Below are 26202 nucleotides of genomic sequence, written 5' to 3'. Positions count from 1 at the left end.
CAGTTTATCACCAGAGTGCACCAACCTCACTGGCCCTATCAAGGCTTCGTCCTACATACACCACCAAACTATTATCGACTCTAACACAACGGAATAACACCGACAATCGCATATCAAATACAGTCACGGCTCTACCTAAGTCAACAAAGTTATTCTCAACTCTATCTAAACGTAGTAAGATTAAAAATTGTATGAGAATCGTTCACGTTTTAATCGATTTAAGATTTAGATATTATGAACAATGACATGATATTATTATCATAATCGCAGCAGCAGAAGATCGTTGACCTGTAGTAGAGAGTAGGGAATACTACCCAAAGGTCGGAGCAGAGGGCGGTACCAGCATATAATACGCATCATCTACCGACCTTCGAGGAGGAGTTCTGGCCGGTTGGAGTCGTCTACAGGAGGTTCCGAGGACGACTTCCGAACACGTCGCGCCCCAAGTCGCAGACAATACGTGTTTAGTGTTAGTGTTAGTTTTTAGTATAATTGTATGTATGTTAGTCTATAAGGTATTTATAATATGGGCCAAGATGCCTGACTTAAATAAAATAAATACTAGCTTAAAATCTATACATCTATACATACATATAATTAATATTGAAGTGTCTGTTTGTAATATTGAAAGAACCGTTTCTTACTACATGCATATGAATGTACTTACGATACATATACCAAAATTGCATTTTTTACAATTTTTGTCTCTCTGTATGTCTGTCTGTTTGTTCCGGCTACTCTCCGGCAACGGCAGGGGCGATTTTGACGGGACTTTTTGTCAGATAGCTGATGTAATAAGGAGTAACTTCGGCTACTTTTTAACTGACTTTCAATAAAGGAGGAGGATATATTTTATTTTTTTATATATTTTGTTCCGAAAAATTCTCTCTTTTTTATTATCTTCGTTATCACTTTTTGCTGACGCGGACGAAGTCGCGGGCAACAGCCAGTATAATAATATAATTATATAGAAAAGTAGTCAAACGTCGAACGAAACTTTTTATTGTCTATGCTGGTCACACTGGTGCTGGATGTAACGTGAAAACATTGCAATAATATCCGATTGAATGGGTTTCATTATGCTGGTAATCCATTGAATAGTCTCGATAAAGTTTCGATGTAGTCTCGGTAGAATAAAACTATGATATTGTATTCTCATGTCAAACCTGATCGGCAAAAACTTAAAAATAGAGTCGTTTAACATTATTTTGTCTCGTCCGTAAATGTGCGTAGTTTTTGCGTAGTTTTGAAATACTGTTTTTCTGCTTGATAATATTCGGGCTGGATCAAAGGCATTTAAGTTTTGAATTACAACTTAAAATAGCGGAACAGGCTTATCGCTCATCCTTATCTGCTATTTTAAGTTGTAAATTATTGTAGTTGTATCCCTGTAAGAACGCACTTCTTACAACAAACTTCTTAGGTTCTTCTATCGTATAATATATTTGACCAACACAGCCCTTCTTTCTGAAATCGGACAACCATAGATTTAAGTTAAAACCATGTACAGCCACTCTCCAGTAAAAACCTAACTGCTTAGAAGCCGATCTAGTTTTTGCCATAAGCTCTAGTCTCCTAGGTCTCATTAGGGCTTTTAACTCTATTCCGACCGGTCTGGACCAGCGGTAACCGGTTGCTACCAGCGCTCGACCTAACCCAACTTATCACTGTGATTTATAACTTGCGAGGATCGTTTGCGTCAGGCGGTTAACTCTTAACCTCTTGTTTGTTGAAAGTAACCACGTTTTGTTGCTATGCTACAAAGCAATATACTACCAACCTACAATACTAACCTACGAATAATAAAAACTATTTATTATTCGTAGATACTAACATAATATGAGTGAAAGTCTGTTAGGATGTCACTTATTCAGACCAAAAATTTTAAATGGATTTAGATAAAATTGTGCATGCTAGTTCGTTTGTACATACTATCAAGCTACCTACATTAGGCTTTTCAGACATCGTGGATTCTTGGAAATCTATTGTTATTCTATTGTGTCTTGCTCACCAGTGAGCTTATGGGACTAGATCGGTTAATACAGAAATAAGTTATATTTAAGTGGGAAAATTTGTTTTTCTTGTGAGTTATGTTACGATAATTTCGAAACGGATTTTAGGAAATAGAGCCACATATTTTTGCTGATTTGATTGAGATAATTATAGGAGATAAGGGCAGGCATTATTATAATTATGTAAAATGTATAGACCACATAGCACAAAATATAATTGTCATAAAAACACACCCACTTCAAGTACGTAACCCCAAAAAGCCCGTTGAATTTGAACAGGTGTTCTACAAGTTAACAACTTCAATGGGGATTGATTATATACTTGACACCCCCCCTACCCCCCTACCCCTCCCCCCCCCCCTTCCCCCTCTTGTCCCCCTCGTTCATAACAAAGACAATTAATTTACTGATTCATATGGGTTACACATACAGAAAGAATTTCGTGTTTACATACCTGTTGACTTTCTTAAAATACAGACTTATTATACTATGTTTTTTTTTTTGTTTCAGACAAAACGTGATTCTTCGACGATGATGAAATAAGCTAAAATGTAGAGAACAACTGCAATGTTTCATTTTCCGAGATAAGCCAAATAGATGAGCTAATGCTACGAGATACAGCTACAAGTGCTACGCGTCCTACGCGGCTACGAACTTTACGAAAGTAGTGGCTAGTGCTACGAATTTTCGAGATGAGCTATAAGAAGTGAATAGATAAAATAAAACGATACCGAGACAACCTGCAGTAATTTATTTTCGAAAATAGCTCATCTCGGAATTAAATTTATTTGTTCGTCGCATTTTTGCTCTTTCGCTTTAAGCTTGTCTAGCACTGTAGAGCTATAGCTTACGCTGGCTTTTGGATATTCATGTGCCACATATGCTTCCAAATTCACTCGAGAGCAGCTGTTTAAACTATTATGTCATTATCACACAAACGGCAAACCATCTGTCCCGCTGTTCGTGGGGTATTTTATTATTATAACTGTTTAATTGCCTGATTAAAATAATATTTGTCCCATGCTATTATCATAATATTTTCAGTTACAAATAATGTGTAAGATTAATGATTATATTATATTGTAACTTAATCAGCAGTTTTTGGAAGAAAATCTACGTAAGTTTTAAACTCATATATTTTTTAGTGTTAAGAAAAAAATATTTGGTAATCACTTCGTGGAATTTTATACTTCTAGTCAAGTAAATCCAAAAACTTATATAGTATAGTATAGCAAATGTTTTTTCGTATGCCGCACCTGCACATACAGATTGTTTGGTATGTTGTGGTGAGATCATGCTGATTAAATATTATGTACACTTGTACAACTATGTGCTGGAAAATATGTGGAGATGTGTTCCACATATTTTCCAGTTGCTGTGTTTTGATTGTTATAAATTTGATGTTACTTTTAATTAATAAGTAATAAAATAAATTTATAAATAAACATTTATTCTGCCACCATTAAGTGTTACACATAATTATAGGTCATATACAAAAATGTTTATAATTGATTGTACTGTTGGTTCTTGGTGATAATTCATGTTGAACACTAATAAAACACCATTTTCGTGCACTTTTTCCATTATATTAAGAAATTATTAACTAATTTCTTAATATAGTGGATTGTGGTTAATAATTTCTTAATATAGTGCAAAAAGTACACGGAAATTGTGTTTTATTAGTGTTCAAAACTGATGTTAACAATCATATTTACCCTATTCTACAGCTAAAACATACATTAAATAACTATCAAAGGTAAACAATAAAAAAAATACAATTTTATATGATATTAATTCAATTTTAAATAAGGAAATTTTAGGACATTTACTAGATATGCTAATTTAAATCGCATGTTTTCCTTTAACACACTGTATTACTATCTAATGTTAACATAATATTTTAATTTATATTTTGAAGTTTAAATCAAATACAGAAAATAGCTTAAATAATTTGACGATGAAAAATTTGCATGCCATATGGCAGAATGTATAAGGCACTGAAAAATACTGTAACGTAAATAAATCTAACTAACTTATCAATATTATGTAGGGATGTGCTAGAATTGTAGAGTTGTGCAAAAATGGTAGGAAGAAACGTACTGTGCGCGGGACATTGTATTTACTTAATATATTTTATCTGTTTATCAAAATATTTGTTAACTTAGTATCCAAGCAAAACCAAGCTATGTTGAGCCTAAAAGCTTGTAGAAGCATTAAAGTTGTACTATTTTAAAAGAAACTAAATCTGTCATGATTTCCAAAAAGCAAGAAGACGTTACCCTTCATTTTGGCATAAAAACCTCAGTTTTCAAATTGTTATTTACCACTCATTTATCCACTCATATCTTCAATTATTATAATATATTTTTTTTATGAAATAAGGGGGCAAACGAGCAAACGGGTCACCTGATGGAAAGCAACTTCCGTCGCCCATGGACACTCGCAGCATCAGAAGAGCTGCAGGTTATCTACGACAAATCACAAAATAACATATTAAATAGGTAATGGAATCCACAATATTTTGATTGATGACCACATGATGCAATAGAGCAGATATTTTCATCTTATTTATATTAGTTTACATTAAACATATAATAATAATTTATTACAATATATACATAGAAGTATGATTTAATTTGTTATTGTTGTTGTAAGAAAACTTGTTTATAGCCGATATGGAGGGAAAATCCATGTTTCTATAGACTTAACTGATCTGGCTTAAAACTACTTTTGAATGATTAACGTTAAAAAAAATATTTCGATTTTTCTTACAATAAATTTGTGACTATAACTTCTAAGGTCAGGCTACACTGAAACGAGACAGGATGAAACGTGGCGCTATTAAATATAATGGCATCACACTGTTTGACATGCAAGTTTTATACTGCTTTTAGGCATTGCTACGACGCGTCTTCTCTCGTTTTGATATATACTGAGTACTGAACCTAAGCCGAATGCAAAGTTTCCTTACAAGCTATAATACAAGCTCTTTCCTCTCTAGACTTCTAGAGCAAGCCAAAGCCTACTGATAACGGAATACAATACATACTTTAAATAAAACATTACACTTCTAACGAAATCGGTTAAGACATTTGTCACCACCTGTTTTGTCCCAAACTCTTAACTTATATCAGAAAATTAGTTAATCTTATCTAACTAATATCTGGTAAAGTTTGTTTGTTAATGTTTGGCGCTCAAACCGCTGAACGGAGGGTTACAACTTACAAACCACTTGTAATTAAACTAACAAACTTAAGGGTACGATGCTTGGATAATCTAGATTATATCTAAAGCTAATCATTATTGACTTTATCAACACCATTAATACTCGTACATGTAATTGAATTGAAATATTACTGCATCAGATTGTAAGTAATATTTCGAAAATACCGTTAATCGTAATAACATCTTTTTTGTGTTTTTAACAGCTAAATTTTTTTGATTATACCTAGTTTAGGATGTTCAGCTACTACCTAGGTTAGCTTAGTCACAAAGACGAGCACTAACTTTTTCATGACATAGGTACCTACATAATATTATTATTATTATTCATAATCTTAATATCTTTACGGGCTCTAAATGTGGTTACGAGGGATGACAAAAAGTGATACCGTACCAGCACCAAAGAATTCTATTTAAACTTTAAATAGAAGTCTTTGACACACTTCGCTAATAAATTAGTAGTAGTAGATACTATCAGAGAAGATGACCCCTAGGCAGATGTTAATATCATAAAGTTAATATACCTAGCGGAATAGAGAAATAAAGGCTCATGTATCACACGTCTCTTTTTAACACTGCGTGGTAAAAAGAGACGTGTGATACATGACAGCAACACTCTTTTTTTGACGTCCAGTCGTTGATAATTTAGTCTTATAAAAATGATGTTCAATCATGCTTGTGTAAGTGTATACGTACACATATTTTTCACACAGATGTAAATCAATTTTGGTTTCGTTTGACAGCTCGAGATTGTTGCTCTATATTAACTTTATGGTTAATATACCTAGCGGAATAGAGAAACAAAGGCCTGAGCAAGAGAGATGTCACTATCAGTAACACTGCGTGGTAAAAAGAGACGTGTGATACATGACAGCAGCACTCTTTTTTTGACATCCAGTCGGCACGTGCCGAATGTTGACAATTTAATCTCATAGAAAGGTGCTTGTGTAAGTATACATATTTTTACGCACAGATGTAAATCAATTTCGGTTTCGTTTGACAGCTTAAGATTGTTGCTCTATTCCGCTAGGTATATTGGAATTATGCGATACGTCAAACTCATCTGATCGATCACAGCTAACATTAAATTGACATAAGCCGACCACATGACGTAGGTCCGTCAACTGCCTAGGAATCAATTTCCTCGATGGTACATTACATACACGGAAATTATTTTTGTTTGACTTACATTACGTATTTATATTTTATAGTTAATTCCGGAAACAAATTATAATGCAGCCGGAATTACTGAAAAGAGAAAAATAAGAGATATGAACGACTTTCTTATCAAATTATCACATGTTTGCTATGTATCAAGATTATGTATAATGCAACATTTACATACATAGAGCTGATATAGTTCGTTTCCTATCAAACAGAAAAGTGGTATTATAAATTCTAATATACGGCAAATCTACAGTGCAAAAATAAGTGACAATACTTTAGGGTCTGTACGTGTTTCTTGTAGAGAGTTCACTGTGAAAGTAGCAGCTCTGAAAGATGGATTTTTTTGCACTTTTGTATGGGCAAGGGCCCGAGCGTCACGACTCACGAGTTTCCCCATACAAAAGTGAAAAAAATGTTGGTCTTTCAGCGCTGCTACTTTCACAGTGAACTCTCTACAAGGAACACATACACATTCTAAAGTATCATCACTTATTTTTGTTACACCCTGTATACTAATTAGTTAATTACTAATATTATAAATGCGAAAGTGTGTCTGTCTGTCTGCCTGACGTCTGTTACCTCTTCACGCCCAAAACAATGAACCGATGTCACTGAAATTTGTTTAAACTTCGATTCCTGAAAAAGGACATGAAAACGTTTAAGTACTTTTTGTAATAATATACTTTTAATCACGAATTTCGGCAAAAATCAGGTAAGTATTTGATTTTTTCTATACGGAACCCACTTTAGGTGCCCCGCTGGTCTAGACCAGCGGGGCTGAAATGGTCGCTTTGGATAATCCTATTGTGAATCATAATATTATGATTCATTTTTTTTTAAATCGCAAAATTGACTCTGCAATTCAGATGTCTAAATTCGTACTAATTTGACATTAGTGAGTTTGACAGTTTTGACAATTTATTTTGTGAATAATAATTGATTGAAAGGAATTGCTAAATGTCACCATTTTAGCCCCGCTGAGCAGGGAACCTAATCGTTTCATTTAAGCGTAGTGTACCTAAGGGCATTAAGGTCGTCGTCTACGGCGTTATCAGTCGCCACGCGGAAGATAGATAACAGATACCCTGGCTAAACTCATTCAAGGCCACCGCTGTTAACACAATTACTACTCTATCTTATATACACAAGATCGGTATTCGCTTGGCAGTATCAACCTTGGAATAAAACAAGTAAGGAAAAAACAACTCTATCTAAAAGCTATAAGGTTGGGATTGGCTTAGCGATTACCCGGTGACGAAATATATTATTTACAGTTAAATAATAAATGGCCATTGTATTAGGAAGCGATTAATTTTGTTTATGTCAAAAAAACAGCACGTAGGCTCCGAGTTCTATAGGTACTTTGGCCCTCGTAATGTACTATATTTTTATGTACGACGACGAAAAATCCTGCTCGACAAGTTTTTTGTTTTTCCACTAAGAAAGAAATTCTTCAGCAAACGTAAAAAAATACGTTAAATTTTGACACAAAATGTAAGGGTAGAGTGAAGCCAGACCTTAATAATTAATGGTTTGAAATGTGAGCGTCCATTTTATGCGTTTCGTGTACGCATGAGACATTTAATTGTGATTAATCTTCAATTTAATGAAGAGTTTGACAGATAATGTATGGGGCTTATGTCAAAATTTGAATTAATTACAGTAGTCTTCATTAAATTGAAGATTAATCACAATTAAATGTCTCTTGAGTACACGAAACCTACCTAAACTACCATGGTAGTAAGGGACATTTTACAATTCAGCATCATTTCTGTTTTGGGCCGAGTGCTAATTTTAAGGTCTTTTAGTTTATAGCTGACATTACTCTACTTAGGGTCAGGTCACACGGAAATCAGATGAAATAAGGAGGATATTTTTATGTCCTCTCGTTTTGTTTCTTTTCAGTGTAAAGTTATTTCTAGTACTAGCTGTTGCCCGCGACTTCATCCGCGTCAGTATAGTAGATCACGTCCCAAGTATTATTTATTGTACAAAAATATTCAATGTACAGCATTGATTTTTATATATAGATGTTCCGCGCGGCTTCGATTGCGTAATTTAGGAATTTCACGCGACTGTACATTTTTCCGCAAAAAAATAGCCTATGTCCCTTAACGTGGTCATGTTCATGTTTGCCAAATAACATAAAAATTGCTCCAGTAGTTTCCTCTATTTCATCGCTCCTATTAGTCGTAGAATAATAAAATATAGCCTATAACCTTCACCAACAAATGGGCTATCTAACACTGAAAGATTTTTTTAAATCGTACCAGTAGTTCCTGAGATTAGCGCGTTCAAATAAGCCCTTTCATATAATTTCCCCCGTTTATTCCACATTTTCCACTATTTCTTCGCTCCTAATAGTCTTAGCGTGATAAAATATAGCCTATAGCCTTCCTCGATAAATGGGCTATCTAACACTGAAAGAATTTTTCAAATCGGACCAGTTCCTGAGATTAGCGCGTTCAAACAAACAAACAAACTAACCAACTCTGCAGAATTATAATATTACTAGTAGTTCCTGAGATTAACGCGTTCAAATAAGCCCTTTCAAATAATTTCCCCCCGTTTTTTTCACACTTTCCTTTATTTCTCGGCTTCTATTAGTATTAGCGTAATAAAATATAGCCTATAGCCTTCCTCGATAAATGGGCTATCTAACACTGAAAGAATTTTTCAAATCGGACCAGTAGTTCCTGAGATAAGCGCGTTCAAACAAACAAACAAACAAACTCTTCCCAATTATAATATTAGTATAGATAATAGGATAATAAATTTTTTGAAATATAAAATTTCTAAAAATAGCCCCGTAAAAAGTGTCATGTAAATTTAGATTTGCTGTTTAACGCGTGTTTCTTCAGTTATCAAAATAGTTAGGGGTCATAAAAACAAGGAAAAAGTGTTCAAAAATAAAAACCACTATCGAGCAAATTTTTAACTTTAAATGTCACCAAATACCATTTTTTTTGTTTAGTGCGTCAAGTACAATATAATTTTGTATTTATCTTTAAACGATATGAGCCTTATGCTTTTGGAATTAAAGGTCATGCCAAAGGTAAAATAATTGTGGATTAAATGTTTCGTGTATTTAAAAATATGTAATATAATTTTATAACTTCCTGCACGTTAGTAAAAAACGGAAATCGTGTTATGGTCAAAACACCCGCTTTGTTAACGTATTGTTAACTTTAATCACTAATCAGTTATTTTATTAAAATGTAAAATCTTTTTAATAAACAAAAAAATGACCATGAAAAGGGTAACTTTGGTTTCAAAATTATTTGATAAAGTTAATTATAGCATTGCAATAATATCATGGCATGTTTGGCAGAAAAATTCGTTATACGTGAACAATGATATGTCAACCGCCATTTTGGGTTTCCGAAACGCTTGTCAAGCCGTGATAATAGATTAAAGGTTTGTCAAAAGCTGTGTCAACTAATCGGTAGTTGTGGGTGAATTAACTTATGAATTCAATTGATTTTTATGTGAATCTACATTTTCTCTTTGAACCTACGTTACTATAAGGTTCGTAAACACATTTATTATGCAGTTTTTATAAAAATTCGTAAGAAATACGTCGATTATGCCAATAAACTGTTTTATTTGCAATACTCGTTTTATTTGCAAAAAATGTATATTATAATCAATTTCATTTCTATAATGAAGAAGAATTTAGGATTCGATATCGTCTAAAAAATTGAAATTCGGAATTATGACAAATGAACGAAAATAAACAAATCGCATGTCAAATCAAAATGCTCACAGATTAGTTAATTTTCGTCTGATCAATGTTTCAAAAAGTATCAGATTTGAAATTCCCAGAACATTTTTGAAAGCAATGACAGTCTGCAATTCCTTCTTTTGTTATTTAATTTGCATTTTTGATAGTTAATAGTGAAGCAATGAACGAAAACAAACAAATCGCTAGTCAAATTGAAAATGATCATAGATTAGTAAATTTTCGGCTGATCAATGTATCAGAAACTCAAACTGATTTGACATCCATGCTAAATTAACAGCAGTGTTAGTTGATCAGTGTATTGACAGGCCTTTCAGAAACCGGGGGTGAATCTTGGCCCAAAAATCTTAATCCCTAGCTTTGATAAGATCCAATATATATAATAGGAGAGGTAAATAGTCGATTTTTTAAAAGTATGTGACCGCACACTATGGTATTTAAATAGTATTTTACTGGAAAGGTGTTGGCAATCGCTGAAAATCATATTTAAAGTATTTTCGCTTCGTTAATCTTTGAATTTTAAGAAAACCCGAAAAAACCCGAAAAACCCGGGTACCCGGGTTTTCGTTTAAAAAGACCCGAAAACCCGGGTTTTGAAAATTAGGTCCGGGTTTCGATGCCCGACTAGGGCATCGAAACGTAATGTGCAACGCTGGACCACGCGGTCTAGTATGAAGACAGATGTTCTAATGTATATATGTATAGTACTGTAGTCTGTATCTATTCCAATCTTAATCAAAGTGACCCATATACGACGTAAGTCCGACCTTCGACAAACCCACACAAATATACACCCTATCACTTACAAAATAAGGTGTAGTTTAGCTTGGGCAATCCAAATTGGACTTTAGTTAAAAATAATCCTATTTTGAATGGCATATTAGCGTGAAATTAAACATGTGTGTATGTTTGATGCTTTTGACTGATTACGCCGGTAATGATGTTAATAATATCATCGTTATGTCTATTTATCTTGATAACCGTTATAACGTCGTTTATACGTGGCGTGGTAGAGCCATGCTTCGGCACGAATGGGCCGGCTCGACCGGAGAAATACCACGAGCTCACAGAAAACCGGCGTGAAACAGCGCTTGCGCTGTTTCGCCGAGTGAGTGAGTTTACCGGAGGCCCAAATCCCAATCCCCTACTAGGATCCCTTCCTTACCCTCCCGGCTCCTCTTTTCCCTTCCCTTTCCATCCCCTCCCCTATTACCCTATTCCCTCTTAAAAGGCCGGCAACGCACCTGCAGCTCTTCTGATGTTGCGAGTGTCCATGGGCGACGGAAGTTGCCATCCATCCATCAGGTGACCCGTTTGCTCGTTTGCCCCCTAATTTCATTAAAAAAAAGATTATTTGAAATAAATGTTAGTTTGCATTGCAACTACGAGATGATGCGATGGATTGAGCCATTTTCTGGAATAGGGAGCCCGACACCGCGAGCGGCAAGGCTATTTCGAATGTAAATCTTTTTATGTAGTGAATAAAGTTCAGTTTTGAATGCATCGCAATTCGCATTGCCTCGTCAAGTTGCTATGTGCACTGACCCTAAGCTTAAAAAATTGTAACGTGGATAGTGGATAGTGGAATCGATATTATTTAAAAAAAAATTCTAGCTTTTGGAAACAAACTAAGCTCTTAAACCCTAAACCATCTGTTCCATCGGTTGTGGAAGGTCTAAGTGAACCCTCGTTGATAGCAGAAATGTTCAAAGATCATTTTAAAGTAGAATCACCTATGAGTGGCCTGTAATAGTTCTAACAGCTCTAAAAATTGTAATGTACATTGTGTGCGCAGAAAATCCGTTGTGATTAAAGCGGAGGAGATAAGACATATTTTAAAGAAGATGACAAAAGGAAAATCGCCGGGGCACGACCATTGAAGTATTGAACCTTCAATGTGCTGGTCCTCACTTCCTCGAGTTCTAGCTATGTTCTTCTCTCTCTGCTTGAATCATGGATACTTACCTGACAGCTTGCTCAAGAGTGTAGTTGTACCGGTAGTCAAAAATAAAAAAGGAGATACTGGTACTAAAACTAATTATAGACCAATATCCCTGGCAACTACTGTGGCAAAAGTACTGGACAGGTTGCTTGACCAGCACTTGAGGGCCCATATTAGTCTTAATGATGCCCAATTTGGTTCTAGGCCGGGTCTGTCTACTGAGGCAGCTATCCTGTGCCTCAAGCATACTGTTCAGTACTATACGACCAGGAATACTCCAGTTTATGCTCTCTTTCTCGATCTGTCCAAGGCCTTTGATTTGGTCCAATACGACAAGCTCTGGAGAAAACTCCGTGAAGATATGAATCTGCCATATGCATTTATCTCAATCTTGAAGTATTGGTATGCGAATCAGAGGAATTACGTGAAGTGGGCAGGAGCGCATTCTGACATGTTCAGATTGGAATGCGGGGTGAGACAGGGGGGGTAAGCTCTCCAACGCTTTTCAATCTGTACATAAATGGGTTAATTGATGAGCTCAGCAGTGCTGGTGTCGGATGCTCTATTGACGGTACCTTTGTCAACAATATTAGCTACGCAGATGACATGGTCCTGCTGTGCCCATCAATTAGCGCTCTTAAGAAGCTCGTTAGCATCTGTGAGCGTTTCGCTATGGCCCATGGCCTCAGGTATAATACTACCAAAAGTGAGTTGCTGGTTTTTAAAGCTGGTAACAAGAGCTATAAGGTCCCACCTGTGACACTCAATGGTGCCGCGGTTGCTCAGGTTAAAAGCTTTAAATATCTGGGGCACTGGGTCGGCGAAACGCTCAAAGATGATGAGGATATGGAACGGGAGCGCAGGGCTCTATGTATTAGAGCTAATATGTTGTCCTGTAAGTTCGCCCGATGTTCCAGACGAGTGAAAATAACTCTTTTTAAAGCATATTGTCACTCTCTGTACACGGGCAGCCTGTGGGTCAATTATAGTCAAACTACATATAGAGCCCTGCGCACCCAGTATAATAATGCCTTCAGGGCGCTGCTGGGGCTGCCCCGACACTGCAGCGCTTCAGGGATGCTAGCTTCAGCTGAAGTGGATAGCTTCTCAGCTATCATAAGAAAATGTGTGGCATCCCTGATACATCGGGTTCGGGGCAGCACCAACAGCCTCCTGAGAACAGTTGCGGAGAGACTGGAAGTGGACAGTGCTATGATGCAGCACTGGACTCGCGTCCACCTAGTTAAGGACACTAATATCACATATAATAGTTATATTATATGTGATATTGTGCTTGTCCCATAATATATTATTATAATTCGCAATGCTGTACTCTTGCTAACATAGTTTTTAAGTAAAATGTTTACTAACACTATATGGTCCACAGACCGAAATAAAAACGTTTTATTTTATTTTATTTTATTTATTTATTATGCGAAAAGACATAATTATTTAAAGCAAAAAAATAAAATATTAAATCCTAAAAAATACACTGAAAAATCAAAATTTTTACATAGATAGAGATAAGAGAAGATGACAGATCGAGAAGATAGCATAAACAAAATAGTCTGGGTTTTTGGAAATTTGTTTTTCGCTGTCAAGAGGGAAGTGTTATCACCAGGTGATAACAGAACTGTTATCACCACAACACACCGGTGTATACCGGTTCATACAACCTACTTAAATCTTCATTTTTGCAGATGGAACACAAAAACAAACGAATTTACACTCTATTCTAAAGCACTAAAGTCGAATTTTCTATCGCGTATTCCTCCAGCAAATCAATCTCCCTGTTATTCGATTTTCGACCTTATCCCGTTGGAATAGAGTTGTTGCTTTAGAACGTTACGTCATTTGGTAGCTGGTAATCAAATAATTCGTCTCGATAACAAAATGCAAAGGTTATTATTAGATTATCAATAAGTGTTTTTGTCAGTCCTACTGTTGAACAAATATGGGCCCTATTCAGTGGCAATAGAGTTGATTTTCGATTGGATGAAGTGCTTGTTATATTATGTACTGTACCTTAGGTCGTTATATCACATAAGCGAATTTATTACATTATTTACTACATGACACTGCGTATCGAGCTAGTAGATAACAACATACTTAGTTACCATAACAACTACCCACAGAAATCATTTTGTTAACAACAGACTGAAATTACTCTCATATAAACTCGAATCTTATATAAGTAAGTAATAATACTTCTAAATAATTATTGTTCTTTCATTTAAAACGTTTTGAAAATGAGATAGATGGAGAGCCTGCAGTTTTTCCATTAGTATTTAGATTATTTATCTATACTTTAACTTATAATATTATAAAGCGATAGAGTTTGTTTGTTTGAACGCACTAATCTCAGGAACTACTGGTCCGATTTGAAAAATTCTTTCAGTGTTAGATAGCCCATTTATCGAGAAAGGCTATAGACTATATTTTATCACGCTAAGACTAATAGGAGCGAAGAAATGGAGGAAAATGTGGAAAAAACGGGGAAAATTATTTGAAACAAGATGACGCCCGCAACTCCGTTGCGCCAAAATTCGTTTATCGCGCGAGAACCGTACATTTTTCCGGGACAAAAAGTATCCTATGTCCTTTCTTGGGGCTCAAAGTAGCTCCATGCCAAATTTCAGCAAAATCGGTTCAGCGGTTCGAGCGTGAAGAGGTAACAGACAGACAGACAGACGCACTTTCGCATTTATAATATTAGTATGGAAGTATGGATTGCTTATTATCTTAAAAAAACTACTGGACCAATTTTTATGTTAATTCATTAATAATATATAATATTTTTTTGCGGAAAAATGTACGGTCTCCGTGAAAGTCCTAAATTACGCGGGCGAAGCCGCGTGGAACATTGAGTTATCGAATAGTTTGTCCAGATTCAACTTTTATCACTAAGTATATCATTATAATTTATAGTGATAAAATAATATTATTATAAGCTCTATTATATTGTATCAAGCAAGGTCACATAGAGCCTCCTTCAAACTTTATTGCATTTTAACCGACTTCAAAAAAAGGGGGACAATTCGACGCGTATGTGTGTAATATTTCCAGAACTGCCCAATTTTCGTATAGTCTATATTATCAGCGTTTGAACAAATGTGCCAAATCAAAATTGTATGTATGTATGTTTTTATGTTTGTGTTCGCATATCTCTGGAACTACCATTCCGATTTTAGTAATTCTTTCTTTGTTGTACTAGGTATTGTCACAGAATATATATTAGTGTATTGTTCAACTTAGGGAACAGTGCAAGTTTAATCAAAATCGGTTCAGTAGTTTTAGAGATAGTTAATTCTCAATTATGAAGTCGGTTTTATCTTTTTTAAATACTAAGTTATTATTGAAAATTTTACTTTGATTTACGTAGAGAAGCGTATAGTAAGTATACAAATAGTTTATTGGTGAAGGAGATATTGTGTTAACGTGCGTGCTGACTGCAGGCCCTAAACCAGTTACGGTTCTAACTCCTATGGTAGGACACGCACGACCGTGTTAGACCGTAGACGTGACTGCTGACTGTAGGGTTACCACGATTAGGAGAAGAGGGACTGTCCTGATTAAGCCGTACCGATTTTGGTAAATTTTATAACGATTTAATGGGAAGACGCGGGACAAGAGTCTCATTATACCAAAATTCATTTCGTTGCACAATATTATATTGTTAATCTCGCTGTAGACGTAGATGTACATTTTTCAGCAATTATTACTACGAGTATCTCTTTAGGGAAAACAGTTCAAGACAACATCTATTATCATATCATTATGATTTATGTCATATATTTATACGTGGGAGAGCCATGCTTCGGCACGAATGAGCCGGCTCGACCGGATAAATACCATGTTCTCGTAGAAAACCGGCGTGAAACAGCCCTTGTACTGTGTTTCGCCGAGTGAGTGAGTTTACCGGAGGCCCAATCCCCTACCCTGTTCCCTTCCCTACCCTCCCCTATTCCCTCACCATCCCATCCTTACCCTCCCCTATTACCCTGTTCCCTCTTTAAAAGGCCGGCAACGCACCTGCAGCTCTTCTGATGCTGCGAGTGTCCATGGGCGACGGAAATTGCTTTCCATCAGGTGACCCAATTGCTCGTTTGCCCCCTTATTTCATAAAAAAAAAGTCATATAACTAGCGACCCGCCCCGGCGTCGCTAGTATGAAAATATATAGCCACTGAAAAAATTATTATAATCGATAGCCTATGATCCTTCACGTGGTCTACTTCTTTTCTGTGCCAAACAACATAAAAATTGCTCCAGCAGTTCGCGAGATAAGCCCCTTCAAATAATTTCCGTTTTTCCCACGTTCTCCTATTAGTCTTAGCGTGATAAAATATAGCCTATAGCCTTCCCCAATAAATGGGCGATCTAACACTGAAAGAATCATCAAAATCCGTTGCGTAGTTTTAAAAATTAAAAGGAACAAAGGGACATGAGGGAAAGAAAAGACTTTGTTTTATAATATATATAGATTACATAAACCTACAAACTACAAAGGTTTTGCATAACAAAATGAAAAATTATACAGGGCAATATTGTTATCAAAAACTTTCTTTGCCGAACTCAAATTATCTTATTGTTCTTGTAATAACACGGCAGTCGGCACGAATGTAAATGTTTGTTCTTTTGTCATGTGTCGGTGTGGCGGTGACTTTCTCCCAAACCGTCACTAATATGAGTGCGGTGGCCATGGGTTGTGGTAGAGAGAAGACATTAATATTATGTAATCCATACTAATTTTATCAATATAAAAGTTTACTTTTATTATAAACGCAAAATAGGTGTGTCGCGCGGGAACCGCACTATTTTCGGGATAAAAGTATCCTATGTCCTTTCCTGGGACTCAAAGTATCTCCATACCAAACAAAAAAATCGGTGCAGTGTTTTGGTCATGAAGAGGTAACAGACATACAGACACACTTTCGCGTTTATAATATTTATATGCATTTTAATCTAAAAAACTTATTTGCTCGGTTACTACTGGACCTATTTTGTTTTAACTGATCTAATTCACATACATAATATTAAATATATTAACACCTCCGTGGTCCAGTGGTTAAGAGCGTGGGTCTTGACTCGGAGGTCGTGGGTTCGATTTCCACGTTGGAAACATGTTACTTCCAGGTTAGGTTAGGACAATGCAGGCTGATCACATGATTGTCTGACAAGTAAGATGATCCATGCGTCGGATGGGCATGTAAAAAGTCGGTCCCGCGCCTGATCTCTCGCCGGTCGTGTCGGTCTTCCGTCCCACTGGGTTATGAGAGTAAAGGCATAGAGAGTGCTTTTGTGTACTGCGCACACACTTGTGCACTAGAAAATATGAAACCGGCCACCGTCACCGAAACCGGTGTGGGGGGGGGGGGGGGGGGGGGTATTACATATAATTATAGAGTGCACCAAGTAAAGAGGAAGCACATAGGCTACTTTTTGCGCTATAATGTACAGTTCCTACAGGATTTCGGTATGAACAGAGCCAACTTCGTACTCCGTTTCCACTTTACTATAACAATAACTAGTTCTGTATAAGCCAAAGAACCTCAAATTGTCTCCAGCTGTGACAATGTTTCACGTATTGTATAACCTGTTTAGTGGTTTGTACACAAATGTCACATAACCGTACATACACATTATGCTGTACGTTAATAACTTAATAGTAAGTATACACGCGAAAGTGTGTCTGTATGTCTGTCCGTCTGTATGCCTGTCTGTCTGTCTGCTACCTCTGCACGCACAAACCGCTGAACCAATTTTGCTGAAATTTAGTATGGAGATACTTTGAGTCCCGGGAAAGGACATAGGGTACTTTTTATCCCGGGATAAATGTACGGTTCCAGCGCGATAAATGAGTTTTGGCACAACGGAGTTTCGGGCGTCATCTAGTTGATAATAAACGAGATTTTCTTGCATAATATCTATCTGTCTGTCTTCTAAGTATACAGGGTGTTACAAAACTAAGTGATAATACTACAGGTTGTGTAATGTGTAAACTGTAAAGTAATGTGAAATACGTGGGAGAGTCATGCTTCGGCACGAATGGGCCGGCTCGACCGGATAAATACCACGTTCTCACAGAAAACCGGCGTGAAACAGCGATTGGGCTGTGTTTCGCCGAGTGAGTGAGTCTACCGGAGGCCCAATTCCCTTCCCGATCCTCCCCTTTTCCCTTCCCTTCCCATCCCTACCCTCCCCTATTACCCTATTCCCTCGTAGAAGGCCGGCAACGCACCTGCAGCTCTTCTGATGCTGCGAGTATCCATGGGCGACGGAAGTTGCTTTCCATCAGGTGACCCGTTTGCTCGTTTGCCCCCTTATTTCATTTAAAAAAACTGTATGTGCTCCTTGTAGAGAGTTCACTGTGAAAGTAGCAGCGCTGAAAGACCTTTTTTTTCACTTTTGTATCGGCAAGCGCCCCAGAGTCACGAGTACTCTCTCACTTTCCACATACAAAAATGAAAAAAAAGTTGGTCTTTCAGCGCTGCCACTTTCACAGTGAACTCTCTACGAGGAACACATACACACCCTAAAGTATTATCACTTAGTTTTGTACACCCTGTACATATAAATGAAAACGAATATCTGTTAGTCTTACTAAAACTTTACAAAAAGGAGGTTATCAAATCGACGCGTATCTAGAACTGTCCAGTTTTTGTATATGTCTAAAATCTATAGCAGCTTCTGAACAAATGTGCCAAATTTCAAAAGTGTACATTATGATGTCAGTTTTATCTTTCTTATATATAAAATTCTCGTGTCACAATGTTAGGCCGCGTACTCCTCCGAAACGGCTTTACTGATTTTAACCAAATTTTATATGCATATTCAGTGGGTCTGAGAATCGGCTACTGGGTACTTTTCATATTGATAAGTGCATTTGTTGAATAAATAATAGTAAATTATTACAACTCGAGACTGACGACGACCATTGTACGATGGACGTTGCCATGGTGACATACTTATTTTATACGGGCGAAATACTTTATATGGCAAAGAAACGTTTGCCGGAACAGCTAGTTTTAAATAAAATACTGTAATTATAGTCTTGAAACATTCGTAGAAGTCCAGAGACGGTTTATATTAAAAGGAAAGTGATACAAAGTTCATAGGACATTGAGAAATAGAGCAAGAAACAGTCCTCCTAAGCCACATTGTCGAGGCATCATATTTTTTCCATTTAAAAAGATTTTTATCACGTTTTCATACGAATATACCAAATCTAATCATTTCTCCTAGCAGCTTTAAAATGCATGCAAAAACATGTTTACAGCAGGCATGGTATATGATAGACAGCCTTGAGATACGGTATCGCCGGTACATTCAAATTAACATCATCATCATCACTACCTCATCAACAGACTTATCAACTTAGGTAATAACCTAAGTTGATAAGTCTGTTGATGAGGTATGCATGCTCGAACCAAATTCTGATGAAATATCATCAGAATTTGGTTCGAGCATGCAGTAATAATACTGAAGGCAAAGTATACCAGACGTAGTCTGTATCTGTGTATGTGTTTGAACTGCGCCCACACTTGGACTCTACAGAAGTAAAGCTTGGCCGCTTGGCTTCGCATGGCAACTTGGCTTGGCAACGAGCAACCGACACCATAATCAGCGTTTCAGTCGTGTAGGAAACATTGTAGTTATATAATACGTGGGAGAGCCATGCTTCGGCACGAATGGGCCGGCTCGACCGGAGAAATACCACGTTCTCTCAGAAAGCCGGCGTGAAACAGCGCTTACGCTGTGTTTCGCCGAGTGAGTGAGTTTACCGGAGGCCCAATCCTCTACCCAATAGGGGAGGGTAGGGAAAGGAATACCTTTCCCTACCCTCCCCTATTCCCTTCCCTCCCGCTCCCTACCCTCCCCTATTACCCTATACCCTCTTAAAAGGCCGGCAACGCACTTGCAGCTCTTCTGATGCTGCGAGTGTCCATGGGCGACGGAAGTTGCTTTCCATCAGGTGACCCGTTTGCTCGTTTGCCCCCTTATTTCATTAAAAAAAAAGTTATTTTTTAATAATTCGTGCACTAAAAATAATAAATAATCGAAAAATACTTCTGTTATAGCGTTTTATCTCGCGATTATCCCCGAGTCACGTACAATACAACAACACTCTTATCTTCAACCTGAAACATGAAACTTTCCATCGAAATACATGTTGTTTATGAAATTCCGAGTCATGTTTTTCTACTTTTTCAGCTTAGTCATGACCTACATTTTTAAATCTAAATGCTGATCTTTGCCTGCCTGTTTGTTTGCCCTCGCATAGTCTATTATTATCTATTTAAGTAAAAATGAATTTTCTAAAATATGAAAAGTGCTGAACCGATTTGGGCAATTTTAGTCCCGAAATATTCGTGGAACCTAAAGGTGGCGGAAAGACAGATCGAGGAGTACAGAGGAAAGCTGGTATAAATTATTGTAGCCATTAGCCAGATTTTTTTTTCTTATTTTTCTCTCGTCACGGCTCTCCCACTTTTAGATGTAGGAGAGCCATGCTTCGGCACGAATAGGCCGGCTCGACCGGAGAAATACCACGTTCTTACAGAAAACCAGCGTGAAACACGTATTTCGCCGAGTGAGTGAGTTTACCGGAGGCCCAATCCCCTACCCTATTCCCTTCCCTTCCCATCCCTACCCTCCCTATTCCGAGTTCTCCCTCTTCTGAAGCTGCGAGTGTCCATGGACAACGGAAGTTGCTTTCCATCAGGTGACCCGTTTGCTCGTTTGCCCCCTTATTTCATTAAAAAAACATTTTCTTCTTAGCAAAAAGTAGAGAACAGTCAGACAGTCACTCAGCTAGACATAAACACTTCAGCATATATAACACCAGTAGACCACTCCTGTCCCCTCACTATCACCGCTAGTGATAACAGTGATAACCCCAGTCCGCTTCCTAACACAACAGTCTATTTCAGCGCGGGCCGAGAACCCGCTATCACCGCTATCACAAACACAACAACACCACAGATTACTAAATAGTCTACGACAATGCCTAGATTGTGGCGATAGTTTTGTGAACGTTTGGGGAAAAGGGGGAAAATCAGAAGATATAGAATATGCTTATAGCATTATGTATAATGACGAGTAAGTTGACGAAATCCACAAGATCTAGCTGGGATTACAATGCCTGAATTCAGCAACAAATATTTTTCTTTACTTCTGTACATTTTTTAATCCAAAAATAAGAAATTATGCCCGCCTGAATCAATGACCAGCCTACTTTTTGAAATCAGCTTTTGTTTTTAATATTAATGATGATTAGGTTTAACATACACATTAGATTCACACACACGCGTATCGCTCAGGCTGTATCGGAGTCAAGGGCTGGGGTCGATGGCCGCTGCATACATAATTAACTTTTATATCAACAAGTAGGTCACAGGTTTTGTTGTGATTAGAGATCCCTGTACCGTACTTACGTACTCCGTTGCGCCGTTTATATGCGGGAAGGGTACATTTTTCTGGGATATACAGCGAATGTCCTTTCCCGGGACCTCTTCTCCATACCAAATTTCAGCACGTGAAGAGGTAACAGATAGACAGATATTCGCATTTAATATTAGTAATTAATTGTCTTTCTCTCTTTAGCACCTACTTCAGTACTGACCACGGGAGGAACTAAAAGTTGTAATTTTAGTTTTTTTGAATACCTTATTTGGTTTTAGCATTTAGGTACACATGATACATCTTTAAAAATCGGCCAAGTGCGAGTCGGACTCGCGCACGAAGGGTTCCGTACCGATACAGGGCAAAAATAGGCTAAAATTGTGTTTTTTGTATGGGAGCCCCCTTTAAATTTTTATTTATTTTAATATTATTACTTTAAATATTAAAGTACACATATAATATGTGTGAAAAACTCAAGTGCCTACCTCTTGCCATTGATATAGAGCGAAAAAGGCCGAAAAAATCACATTTGTTGTATGGGATTAAATATTAATTTTATTTTGTTTTCAGTGTTTGTTGTTATAACGGCAACAGATATACACACTTTGTGAAGATTTCAGAAGTCTAGCCATAGCGGTTCTTGAGATACAGCCTGGAGACAGACAGACGGACAGACAACGAAGTCTTAGTAATAGGGTCCCGTTTTTACCCTTTGGGTACGGAATCCTTCAAGATCCGCTGTCTTTCTCTGCCATGTGACTTTTCCAATGTGTGAGACAAAGACAGGCAGACTTCTAAACGCTTAACCCACTGAACTGATTCCAATCCCGGTAAGGACAATGGACATAAGACAATTTTCATCCCGAAATAGTTTACGATTCACCCACGATAACCGAATTTACCGCAGCTGCTAGTTTATTTATATATACTGCATTAGGTAGTAACTAGACATAATAAATGGTCAATCTGCTTTGTCTGACCTTTTACCTTCTGTCCCCAGCGTATTAGTCAATTGGCGCCACTGGTCGACCTTCCGAACCCGGTGGGCGGAAGACCCTAGTTCAGACCTCCTGACGTCAGGACTATTCTTGTCCGACCGAAGATAGATTAAAGGGCCAAACTCGTTTTGGTGAAGTAATTATAGCAATTTGAAGTGTTGTTACTGGTGATTAGATGTTTTGTCTCAAATTGTTGAATTCTGTCCCCTCTACGGACAGAATTATTGATCCCCTGTCAAAAATCTTGTCATATTTCATCGTTTTCTATATAAACCGCCTGTTATCAAGAGGTTTTGCGATGAATCTGTAATAGTCTGTGTCTTGAATCTTGATAAGAGTTAATTTGTTTGTTAGTTAACAGAATACAGTGTGAGCATTTTTCACATAGCTCTTAGAGTCCTAGACTAAAAAGTTCAATGACCGGTGGTGCCACCTTAAATTATTTTGACTATAGACCAGTTAGGGCGGATTCAACCCAACTGGGGTAAAATTTTACTCAAGGATAACTGTTTCCTAAATCCAGAGCTGCAGTTGGCAGGTCGTATCGGTCCGGAAATACTGCTGGTGACAGTTCGTTCCTGAGTTTTACAGTGCGCAGATAAGCGAAAAACTTACGGTACACACGGTAGAAGACTGCCACTCATCAAGGCGATGAGGATTGTATTTTTTCGCGTGGAACGATGGTGACAGCCGGAGGTATGGAGCACTTTTGAAGAGGCGCAGTTATGAAACGAAATGAGTATTCTAAAGTGGCCATGTCGCCTCTAGTTTCTTTCTAATCATAATTTCAGAGGAACCCTACATTTACAAAAACACTCAAAACTCACTAAATGAATCTGGCAGATCGCCACTATCATAAATCTTAGGAAGCTGGGAAGTGCTCTGTTGTTTAGACTCTTTGATTGTATCATGAGCCCCTCTCCCCCTCAACATGACACGCATTCCCCTTCCCCGCAGGCCAAGCTCCCCCCATCCCTCCACGTGTCTCCCCTCGCTCATCTATACTAATATTATCATAGTCATATTTCCATATCATATTCGCTAGCTATGCTCCCCCTCCCCCTCAAAGAGACACGCTCCCCTCAATGGGACTCGCGCCCCCCCTGCCTCCGCGCGCCACGCGCTCAGCTCCACGTGTTAACCAAGGTCACCGATGTAAACACTGCACCGCGTGCACCAGCTACTAAAAACTTGATTAGTGTCATCAGTAGGGCTGCCAGATCGCAGATAGCCGGACCAATCAGCCGGATCGGTACAAAAAGGCCGGACACCCTGCCATTGAGGAAAGTTCGCACTCAGAGACATTAATTATTATTTAATTTAATAAAGAATGACAGAAAATTTATGGAGCCTATGACAAAAATCAAAATATCCATTACTTATATTATAATAAAGTTAATTAGTCATTTATCTAATGTTGCTGACTGCGGTCCTTTATATCATTAATAAAAATAACAACATAAAAGTGTGAAAAATAAATAAAAATCAAATTGCAGACGCTGACCTCCACAAAAGCCTTCCCTTCAATTTTTTTCGTAACGCAATCAGAAAGCTCGATTCCTTTATCCGGACGTCTGCCATCCCTAAATCCATCCGTCATCCATCACCATGACGGGAGCTCGCTGTCACCTACTGATACCGTACACGTGTATGTCAAAAATTATGCTCATCACGCGCCTTAAGTTTGCAGTGGGTTATAACTTGTAAGTTATAAGTTATAACAGATAACTCATAAGTGCAAAAGTCAAAATGGCTGAGGCATGAGTTGTAAGTTTGTGACTGATGTGGCCAAGCGTCTTCGGTCAATTTGGTTAGCAATGCTAACGCCTAAACCACTGTACGGATCGTCATAAAATCTTACCAAAAAAATGTACTCAATCTTAACGTATTTTTATGTATTAGATTATTTACAAAATGTACGATCCCCGCGACGAAGGATTAGATGAAAACGAACGTCATCGTTGCAGCCTTGACTCCGAGGCGGATAACAAACAAGTTTAAAATATATTCGATTAGATATCGCAACGTAAAAGCTACGTTAGTCCGGTCACGTAAACGTAGTTGGTATAAATAATGACAGGCAAACAAGATAATAACGTATCTTATAATAGCACAATGTACGAGAGTTGCTATTTATGGCATGATGCAGGAGACCAATTAACATACATAATAATTAATTATATTATTTAATGTGAAAGTTTTTGCCTGTTTATCCTACATCTCATACTTACTATCAGTGACTAAACCGATTTGGATGTAACGTATGTCGATAGGAGTAAATACTTTGAATCCCGGAAAAGGACACAGGGAAGACAAATAATAAAGATGCCTATCTATGCCGAATTTTATCTCTTTGCCGGCTTGATTTTTAAATCTCAGTCTCTATATATCATGGCCTTAAAGATAGCCGACGTTAATTTCACTAATTGATCAAGAGCATTGCTATATTGTTGTCAATATTAAAGCAACAATAATAATAATCAATCATTTCTATTGACTACATTAATAATAGCTTGGCCTCCAACAAAACACGCTTTTTTATCAGTTACAATAATTCATAACTGCCAAAATATGAACAGGTACCACAATGGCACTATTCCAGTACCGAAACTGAGTCTACTACTATCATGGTTCTATAACGCTAGTACCAAACTGGCACCACACTGGTACACATTGCATTGGTACCACACTGGTACCTCTATGATAGCATGTACCAACTCCGGTACCACACTGGCACGCTAAAACAAACAAATGATGTAAATTAGAGAAGATTAAACAAAATGCGAATAAAACGAAAACAGCAAAAACATGAACAAATTATAACATGTAATTGGTCGAATACAGAATATAAATATCTCAACCTCCCTACCAGAGTTGTTTGTGAGTAGTTAGCAGAAATTTTAGAACAGGTTTAGTTACATTGCCGTTTTTTAAGTCTAAACAGTTTTTGGTTGTATTATATAGAAGAAAGCTGTTGTCAATTTTATTCAAAGATAACTTCAGTGTGTTTACAAATGAATCACAAAATGATAATATCTGTTATGATATTTATGTTGATATTGCAATGATTTATAATGATGATGATATTGCTATCATTGGTTTGCGTCATACTTGACACTACAGAAATTGATAAATACTTGCATATTTACAAACAAATATTCTAATAGAAGAGTAAAAAGTATCCTAGATATATGTTGCTGGGACTCAAATTACCTCAATACCAAGTACCATTAAAATCGGTTGAGGTTTTTCTTATAATATTAGTATTTATCCCACTGTATTTCTCTTTTTATGTCGATTCCACCGAACTTTTGTCTGACAAGACACTTACACAGTATGAAGGATTTTTATACAAAACCAGCAATGTATTACCCCAAGCGATACTGTCGCAAACTGTATCATAATAACGGAAGGGGCACTAGACAAATGAGAACAATTGAAGCCACTCGTAGATTGTCTAATTGAGGGATTATTTTTAAACCGAGTTTAAATTGAGTTATGTAGCCCATAGAAAACCTTAACTACGGATGCACCTAATATACTTTAAAAGTGTTAAAGTGTTAAAGACCTCTAGTTGAAAGACCCCGAATATGTGAATAAATTTGTAATTTAAATACATAAAGATGTTTTTTAATATTTGTGTTTATGTTTATGCATTTATATTTTTATGTAGATACAGTAGATAAATATTAAGTAAGAATTCAAAAAATCAAGG

The sequence above is a fragment of the Aricia agestis genome, chromosome 17 (assembly GCF_905147365.1).
Source record: "Aricia agestis chromosome 17, ilAriAges1.1, whole genome shotgun sequence".
In the NCBI taxonomy this organism is placed as follows: Eukaryota; Metazoa; Arthropoda; class Insecta; order Lepidoptera; family Lycaenidae; genus Aricia; species Aricia agestis.
Note: the sequence above shows the minus strand (reverse complement) of the source record.